Source organism: Peromyscus californicus, unplaced genomic scaffold (genome assembly GCF_007827085.1).
Source record: "Peromyscus californicus insignis strain IS unplaced genomic scaffold, ASM782708v3 Scaffold_15__1_contigs__length_86483966, whole genome shotgun sequence".
Lineage (NCBI taxonomy): Eukaryota > Metazoa > Chordata > Mammalia > Rodentia > Cricetidae > Peromyscus > Peromyscus californicus.
Genome location: NW_026294447.1, coordinates 24,879,856 through 24,889,518, shown reverse-complemented (window position 1 = coordinate 24,889,518; position 9,663 = coordinate 24,879,856).

Genomic DNA, 9,663 nt, shown 5'->3' with positions numbered 1-9,663 from the left:
CAGACAGAATAGAAGCCATTTTAAAGCAGGTACTTGAGAGGGCTGGGGAGATGGCTCAGTGGTTAAGAGCACTGACTGCTCTTCCCGAGGACCTGGGTTCAATTCCAGCACCCACATGGCCGCTCACAACTGTCTGTAGCTCCAGTTCCAGGGGAACTGGCACCTTCACACAGATATACATGCAGGCAAAACACCAATGCACATGAAATAACTAAAATTCTAAAAAAAAAAAAAAATAGAGAGTATGTACTTGGACGGCAGTTGCAGGCGGATTTTGGGAGTTTGAGGTCAGCCTGGTCTGCAAAACAAGTTCCAGGACAGCCAGGGCTACATGAGAAACCCTGTCTTAAAAAAAAAAAAAAAAAGAAAGAAAGAAAGAAAGAAAAGAAAGAAAGTAAATACTGGGCATGGTAATTCATGTATGTAATTGTGGCAGTTGGAATGCTAAGGCAGGGGGATTATAGTGAGTTCAAGGATGCATAGGCCACAAAAGACCCTGACTCAGGCTTGAGGGACACAAAAACAAAACTATAAAAAGGATTTCCTGGGGCAGACTCCAAGGCTCATTGGGTAACTGTTTGCCATGAGGACCTGTCCACCTGAGTTCAATCTCTGGAAAACAGAGGGAGAGAACCAACGCTACAATGTTGACCTCTGACCTCCATGCATGCTGCAGCCTGTGCTCTCCCCCACACCGTAATGATAAAGTGTAAGTTTTTGTTTATTTATTTTTGTGTGTTTGTGTGTGTGTGTGTAGTGTGTTTTGAGACAGGGTCCCACTATGTAGCTCTGGCTGACCTAAAACTTCCTATGTAGACCAGGCCAGGCTGGCCTTGAACTCACAGAGATGATCCACCTGCCTCTGTCCCCCCTTGTGTAGGGATTAAAGGCGTGCACCCCCACACACAGCATACATCGTTTTAAGAAAATAAAATTTAATATGCTCATTAGGTTACTTCTTGGGTCGTTGGTCTTTGTTTTTCAGACAGGATCTCTTACAGCTCAGGCTGGCCTGAGTAAGTTGTAGATGACCTTGAGTTCCTGATCTTTCTGTTGCTTCCACGTGCTGGGATTTCCGGTATTCACCACCACATCAGCTTCGTTAGGCTCCTCTTTAGTATAGATTTTAAAAGAGCTCTGAGTAAGCCAAGTGATGTTGCTGTCACTCTCGCCTCTCAGTTCCAGTGCCCGGAGCTGAGACAGGAAGATCTTGATTTCAAGACAGTCTTCAGCAACAGAGTGAGCTCCATCCTGGGCCACATGACGCCCTGGCTCACCAGGACTATCAAAGCAGGTGCCATTGTGTCATTTCATAAAAATCGGGTATGAATGGGGTATGAGGGTGCATGTCTGTAATCCCAGCACTTGGGAAGTAGAGGCAGGAGAGTCAGGAGTTTGAGGCCAGTGTGAGCTTACATGAGCCTCTGTCTCCAAAGCCAAAAGGAAAAAAATAGTTCAGTGTGGCTCCTGTTCTCAGAATTTCCAGTCCTTGGGAAGTGTAGTGCCAGGCAGCTCGAGGCAAAAGCCGATGGTTCCTGGAACAGAGAGGTTTGAATAGCCATTGTAGAGCTGGCTGAAAAGTAGTGACTTCCAGAGGCTCGTGACATCATCTTTCTATGGAATGGTGTTTGTGGGTGAGGAAAAAATTATACCACCCAACAAAAGGAGAGAGAGAGAGAGAGAGAGAGAGAGAGAGAGAGGAGAGAGAGAGAGAGAGAGGAGAGAGAGAGAGAGAGTGTGTGTTAGTCTAGCCTCAGGGGAAAAAACATTTTATATAATAATAAAAGAAAAATGCTGTCGGAGCCTCAGTGGCTGAGTTCTGTCGCGGCTCTGGAGCCTCGCTGGGACTCCGGGACCCAGTTTTGTGCTCTTAGCTCAGCTTCAGACCAAACCACACTGTGGTTGTCTTTGGCAAGTCTGGAACAATGGGTTGTACAAAGCTGGTATATCCTAAGACTGACAGAAAGCTTTGTGGGTTGAAATACACACTATGTGAAACCTGGGCAAAATTAAGAAAATTACAGTGTGGGTGAGGAGGGCATGACATCTTCAGAAAGACTTAAAATTAAAAAAATAAATAAACAACTACCTTGCCAAAACAAGCTTTTTTAAGAACATAAAACTTAGCCCAGCATAGTGGCAGGTGCATGTAATCCCACCACTTGGGAGGCTGAGGCAGGAAGATCTCTTGTGTAAGACCAGCCTGGGCTACGTAGCAAGACTATGTCTCAAAACCATCAAAACTAAAACCAAAACGACAACAGAACCAAAAGGAACAAAAACTTTATTTCTATTCTTCCAAACGCTCTGGTGCTTCCACCTCATGCTCATATGCTTTAAAGCATTTGTAAAAGCAGATGGGATGGGGGACGGGGGGGGGGGGGGGGGGGGGGGGGGGTGTGTGTGTGGGGGGGGGACTAGGGATGCGTGCATCACACTGCGCATGTCCTACGCAGTAGGCAGGCGTATTTCAGTTAGCAAAGCTGCTGCTGGTTCCCGAGGCGAAGGGCTAAGGGCGTGTGCTGCTGTTCCAGAACACGCTGACCCCTGGGCCTGCCCTAGTCATTACTCTTCACACAGAAGCACTGCAAGTCATAGTTCCAGAGCCAGCTGCCTGAAAAGGGGCCGGGGGTATTCCTGCCAGCCCCCAGTCCCTGAGAACGGAGCCTGGGCCTTCTGCAGAGCGTTCAGGAGCCCGGCTCTTCTTTAATATACTTATTTAGGGCAAAGAGCACCGCGTTTGCGACACTTCTGGCTTCCTTTAGAGATGAGGGCTGAGTCACGATTGGAGGTTATTCCTGTCATGAGCTTTCTAGATTTCCCAAGGCTCCTTTTATATCTCAGATTTCCTTGATGAAGACGTGAGCACGGTGAGGAAGGAACCTGGGTGGCGGTTGCAATGGGTCGGGAGACCCCAGCAGGGGCCAGGTGGGGCTGCTGCAAGTACAGGAACCGTGAAAACGGACCTGCCCTTCCTCTTTGCCCAGCACGGCTGGCTCACAAAATGGGAAGATGGCCCAGCTCCTCCCTCGGGAAAGGAGTGTCATTTGGCTTCCAAGCTGGCCCCATCAGCGGCTCTCTGAGCCCTAATTGGAACTCCTTGTCCCTGCTGCTCCGCGGCCAGGCCCCCATGACCTCAATTAGGAAAGGCGCTCTTCCCTTCTCGAGCTGGCCACGCTGTTTTGCTGACCGCTCTCCACTTTGCAGGCGGAGGCAGGGGCGGGACCGGGGCCAGGCTGCCCACAACTGTCTCGCTGGACATCAGAGGGTGTGGTCTGGACAAGAGCTCACAGTTCAGGGTCAAGGAACTGTGGAAGTCCTCATCGTGAGAGACAAAGGAAAACGATTTTCTTTGATCTTGGAATGCAGCTTGCCTGGATGGCCTTTGTGAGACCCTATTCAGAGGACCCCCGAGGGCCCCCCGAAATAGAAGCGCCACTGTAGAGTCACATCTTGGGAAGGACAATAGAACAGATTGTTCGGTGGTTGTCTCCTGACCTCACTGTCTGCTGGTGGTGAGGCCTTGTGGACACATGTGGCTTTTCTGTGTTTCAATTCAGTAGCTTTTAGATGGGCTGAGGGATAGTGGTCAGAGAAATTATACAATGGCTGTCCCATGGAGTCCCAGAGTTCCCTCTGCAGCCACTGGGCTGGGGATATGGTTTGGTGGTAGAGGGCTCCTCTGACATGTGTGAGACCCTTGGTTTGACCTCCAGCCCTGCCAACAACTACTAACACTCCCAGCAGGGTCCCTGGGAAGGCTGTGAAATCTTTTCTTCAGCTCTTCTTAGGGAGCAATGGCAGCTGATCCCCTTAGAATCCAACAGCAGTACCCTCCCCACCCCTACCTAGACAAAGGTCCTGGCCCAGCTGGATGGCCCAAGGACACAGACTTTAAGTATCCGTGGCCTCTGCCCTAGAATGACTGGCCATCTAAATTCAATCACGTTTCCCTGGGTTGGGCCGGAATGGGGGGAGAGAACGTTGCTTAGGGTTCCTGGTACCACACAGACAAGGGGGATACCGGCAGCTCCCTAGCAAGTCAATGTTGCCATTCAGGGCTCCTTAGAAAAATTCCGAGAGAGGTCTTCAGTGAGTGAGCCGTCATTGCACAGGGGTCACCGAGGCTGCAGGAGGAGGAAGTGCGTTTGCTGGGGAGCTCCCCTCCCCCGCTTTCAGCCTTTGGCCAGAGGCTCAGAAAAGCCACTCCAGAGGTAAATGTTAGGGGCTGGGGATGCAGCTCAGTTGACAGGGTATTTGCCTAGTATGCATGAAGCCCTGGGTTTGATTCCCAGCACTGTACCAGAAGATGCACACACACACTCCAGAGGTTGAGGCAAGGGGATCAGTTCAAGACTTATCTCAGAAAGACAACAACAACAACAACTAAAGGCAATGTTAAGAGAGAGAGCCCCCAAGAAAGCTCAAGAGGGCGATTTGGAGAGGGCACTGACTGCTCCACGTGGGAAGTCCTAGGACTGTGGTCAGCCTCGAACCTCATGCCCAGGCCCCAGCTCCCAGCTCCCTCCCATGCTCTGAATCAAGGATATGCAGAGAGTTAGTTAGAAGCTCCCCAACTTCTGCTCTGGGTTGCAAAGTCCAGACTTCTTTGAGTTCCCGTCCCCACCCTGACCCCCGGGGCCGTACATTTATGCACCTGGGAAAGAGGCCACATCAGGATTTGTCTGACTCACAATTTACGGGTAACAGGATGCATTTTGTGGGGACTCTGGACGAGAAAAAAAAAAAGCAGGTGTGGACCGGTCTCTGAATGTTTCCTGTCTCATGATGGCTATCAGTATCCATGTGCGTGTGCCACAGGCCAAAGAAAGACATTTCCTGCAGGGCCACATCTCCCGATCATTGGTGGAGCTGGTGAGGAGGAGGAGCTGAAGGAGGAGGCCTCATAGCCCAGATGCTCAGGAAGGGTCCTTGGTGCTCTGATGCCCACAGCCTGGCTCAGAGGAGGTCCGTACTGGCTCAGTCAAGGAGGCTTTACCCAAACAGGACTATGCTTAGCACACTGACACATTTGAGCCAGGAGTTTGCTACAGGTCTGCCTCCAGCACGCTTTGTGTACACAGAACCAGATGGCAGGCCTCTCGGTTCTCTTAAGTGCACTCAGCTGGCATCTTCTGGGCCTGGGGACCCCCTAAACAAGAACGGGATATTTGGGTCAGACGAAGTGAGCCCTGGAGGAGAGGAGAGGGCTAGAGACAGCGGTGTGTCATCCATCACTCCTGTGCCAGGCAGGAGGGGTTGAGGAAGGGGCTGTTTACAAAGGCGGGACCAGGGTGTGACAAAACCACGGAGGTTAATGTAGCACCCCAGACTTATGGCCGATGACTCTAACTCCCAACATCTGGCTCCTGGAGGTGGCTTCAGGAACCTGAAACCAGTGTCCGTAAAAGGTTCACTGAAGCCGGGCAGCCGTGGCGCACACCTTTAATCCCAGCACTCGGGAGGCAGAGCCAGGCGGATCTCTGTGAGTTCGAGGCCAGCCTGGGCTACAGAGCGAGATCCAGGCCAGGCACCAAAACTACACGGAGAAACCCTGTCTCGAAAAACCAAAAAAAAAAAAAAAAAAAAAAAAAGGTTCACTGAGAACTGTGTGCCACCTTTGATGACCTACAACTGCCCTTGGAAACCCCACCTGTAGTTGAGGAAATAAACCCTGACCCCACTCTCCCTCCTCTGTCTACCTGCCTGCCCTCCCCCACAGAAGGAAGCCCCATAGGATCCCTTTGGCTGCCTTCAAGGGTCAACCAGAGGAACAAAAGTGTGTCTCAGCTAGCTTGTGTTTAAGTGTTTTTTTTCCTTGTAGTTTAAAGATAACTATAAAAACGATTGCATCTGGATGTCCTGAGAGCCAAAACCTATCAGTCCCAAACGCTCCACTTCTTGCTGACTTTGCCTACCCCTATAATTTGGGGTCTGGGTGGCGGTCCCCAGGCACATGCTCTCCTCCCCTGATGTCACCTAAAAGTCTGTGCACAGCCAAGCTCTCCATCCAGGAAAGCCCCTGGAGTGGGCTCAGCATGCCGGCTCTGAATCATGCATTCCACCCTGGCGCAGATCAGCAGCTCTGTCACCGGCCCTTCTTCAGGGCACTTTGTGGAATGAATTCCGCTGAAGGAAAGCATCAGTGTTTACAAACTGCTTAAAGATGAGAACAAACATACTTCTCATTCCGAACATAAAATGGGAAAAGGAGTTCTGCTTTTACAAAAATCAAACGTGCCACTTACAGCTGAACCCACAGAAAAAGTGCATGTTTGCTTGTAAGCAGAACGAGGAAACTAGGCTGAGGCTAGCCCACGTCCAGAGCAGCATTTTAGGGATCAGCCTCTTCCTGCCCATGAGGAGTTAAAATGCCTAAAAGAAAGTTGCATTTAGTTATCTATGGTGGCTCACACCTGTAATCCCAGCACTGTGGGCTGAGGCAAGAGGATTGCTGCAAGTTCAAGGCCAGCCTGGGCTACATAGTGAGCAGAAAGAAGCCAGCCTGGGCTACAGTGTGAGACCCTGTCTCAAAAACAGACAAACAACAGCAGCAGAACAAAAGATCATAATTATTGGATACTTCCTAGCTTTATGATCTTGCACAGATCCACACCTCTGCGTGTGTAAACTAGGAGTAATTGTGCTGTTTCTTTGTTTGTTTTAGAGTTTTGTTAGGATTAAGCAAGCCCATCACTAGAAAACACTTATGCCATGTGTGACACTCCACAAAGATCACATGTAGGCGCCACCTCATTTCCGGGTATTTTCACCTGCCAGGCCAGAGAGGGCACGACACTTTCCCGGAGGAGACTGTAGTGCTGGAGATTAAGGCTGTGACCCCTTCCTCGGCGGTGCCCAGGGCCAGCCAGCTGTCCAGCAAGCAAAGGCCGGTTCCTGATCTTTGTCCCTGGAGGAGAGATGTCCCCAGCCCTCTCTAAGCCCCGCCTGCTCCCATCCAAGTACCAGGCACCCAGACTAGTCTGCTGGCAGTTGGTGAGAGAAAGTGGCCCTGGGGTGAATCCTGCTAGGCATCCACCCTTAGCGAGTGCACCCTAACTCTCTGAGTCTCCCAGCTCCTACCTGCACATTCGAAGTCATTTCTCTCCTCACAAAGGGGCTCAGTGGCAGAGCATTTGCTTAGCATACCCAAGGCCTCCCCAGTTTGAGCCCAGGACTGGATGTCAAGGAGATCACACAATAATAAGCTGCAAGTCCTTCCTAGATGTAGCAGAATCCTCACTGCCTGTGACCCACATTGTACTCCCCAGCGTGTGGGGGAGTGGGATGGACTCTTGGAAGCTCCGGAGCCGATTGGAACCCTGGTCCCGTCTGCAGTGCCAGAACAGGGCCAGGTCAGTTCTGATGAATCTGAATCACTAAGCACAGGGAGGGGGCAGAGGGCAGATGGCCTTTCCCGTTCGGTTTTAGGTTCTAGGAAAAAACCTGGATCCCACTCCTATCCGGCAGATTAGGAGATGGTCTCCTGGAAGAGGTGGCTGTCCCCTAGGAGATGGTCTCCTAGAAGAGGTGGATGTCCCCTACAGGGCCCACAGGGAGGAGGGGGAGGTGGCTCCCTTTGTAAACTCAAAGCTGTGGTAGCAGGGCAGCTGAGGACCCTTTGAATGGAGATTAAAAATAGAAATAAAAGCCAGCTGTCTATAATTCCTGCTCTTGGAAGGTATGTAGGAGGACCAGGAGCCTAAGGTCGTCTTTATAACTACATAGTGAGTTTGAGCCTGGTTTGAGGGTATGTGAGACTCTGTCTCAAAGGGACAAAAGAAGAAATAGGGTTCTCACTAGCCGTCCCCAGCTGCAGAATGCATGTGTGAAAAGCCACTCTGCAAGAAGGAAGCACAGCCACGTGGAGGCCATAGCCCCGACCTGGGGCCACAGTAGACATGCAACAAAGCATGCCAGCTTGCAAAATGCTGCTCTCCTTCCACACACGTGTGGGGGGGGGGCGGGTGAGTGTGGAGGGGGTGTGGAAAGAGGTCTTTCTCGGTGGTCAGTCCCCGGAGTAGTGCTGTCTCCAGCTGGCGGTGGAAACAGCCACAGCGAAGCCCCACCTCCCCTCCAGCTACCCATTTGCATGAAGGCCTGGGAGACGGATGTGGGGAAGGAAAGGGGAAAACGCTTCACATTGAGCCTGGGGGTGCATGCCAAACTGGAGTTTGCCCAGAGCGAGCCGAGAACGAGGAACATGGAACCGGGACCTTTGTACACACTGTTCTCGTTTATTCTCACCCCCAACTTTGTCAACATTTATTTTGTGTGTGTGGTGCTGGGAACAAGATTGAGCCAGGGCCTGTGCATGCTAAGCTTTATAGCCAAGGTGCATCTCTGTTTCCCTACAACCTTGTGAGGTATGTACTCAGGACTGATGGGAAACGGAGGCATGGAGTGTTTGCTTTATTTTTATTGTTGCTGTATAGAGACGATGCATTGCTTTGTTGTCCAAGATGGTCCCAAATCCCTAGGTTGAAAGCAAGCCTCATGCCTTAGACTTACTAGGTCTGCCCCCTTGAGCTCAGTGGGAGTCCATGGAATTGCCCAGAATCGCACAGCTCCCTAAGAGGGGTAAAATCGCTCCCTGCTGAGGCTGTTTCAGTGAGCTTTGGCCCTGTGTGTGTGTTCTAAGTGAATGGATGCAGATGGCCTGGGGGCTGGCGCTCAAGGGATTGTGTGGGTCCAGGTTCGCTTGGTGAATAAGCAGGGCCAAGACCCGTCACAAATGGGTCAAGGTATAGTCACTGGGTCCTCATTCACAAAGTCAGTGGGGGCCCCAAGCCTTGGATTCCAGAGTGGGTGGCTTTGCTATCAGCCTTCCCAGTTGATGCCCCTGGAAAAGCCCCTGTCTCTCTCTACTGTGCGCCACACAGCTCTGTGTAATTTCCTCTGTGGGTCGGTCCTCCACAGAGGGCTATGATGAGGCCATGACTCAAGCCTTGGCCTGACATTGACAAGCCACCAGCTGCCTGGCTTCCAGCTGGCTCAGAGGATGCAAGGAGGGAGTGGCTGCCCACTGTCTCTCCCAACTCCTGCAACACTTCCAGATATGGGCCAGGCAGACGTTCACTATGGCTCACTCTGGATCCACAGCTTGTCAGGTTCTGGAGTATGACCTCAGCCAGTGTCCAAACAAGAGAGCCCTGGTCCTCTCTAGGGTCAAGCTTCAAGTTAGCTCCTTCAGCAAGCTGTTAGAGCCGGGCCTGAGGTCTGCATTCCCAAGTAAGAACACGCTCCACTTCCCTACCCATCCAAAAGACCCACAGTCTGCTGTTGTTTTTAAAGATGCTTTGCTTAGATGAAACCGCACACCATCCAACGTTCACCTTGAGCCTCCTTCAAAGAACCTGTCCAGCACAGACAGGGCCCTGCAACTGGGCTGCTAACTCAGGCCTTCAGAAAGAAATGGGAATCGGTGGCTCCCTAATTCTGAATTGACACTGCTCACTTGGAGTCCCTCAGGGTGGGGAGGTACAGGCCAGGAGCCAGTCATACTTCTGGGCAGTTGGAAGTCACGTGCTGTGTGTCACCAAGGCTGTGACTCAGTCCATGGCTTGCCAAAGTTCTTTCATAAAAGATGAAACTGCTCTGTAGGCACTTTTTTTTTTTTTTTTTTTTAAGGAGGGCTCTCTGCCTCTGAGAAGAAATTGACCT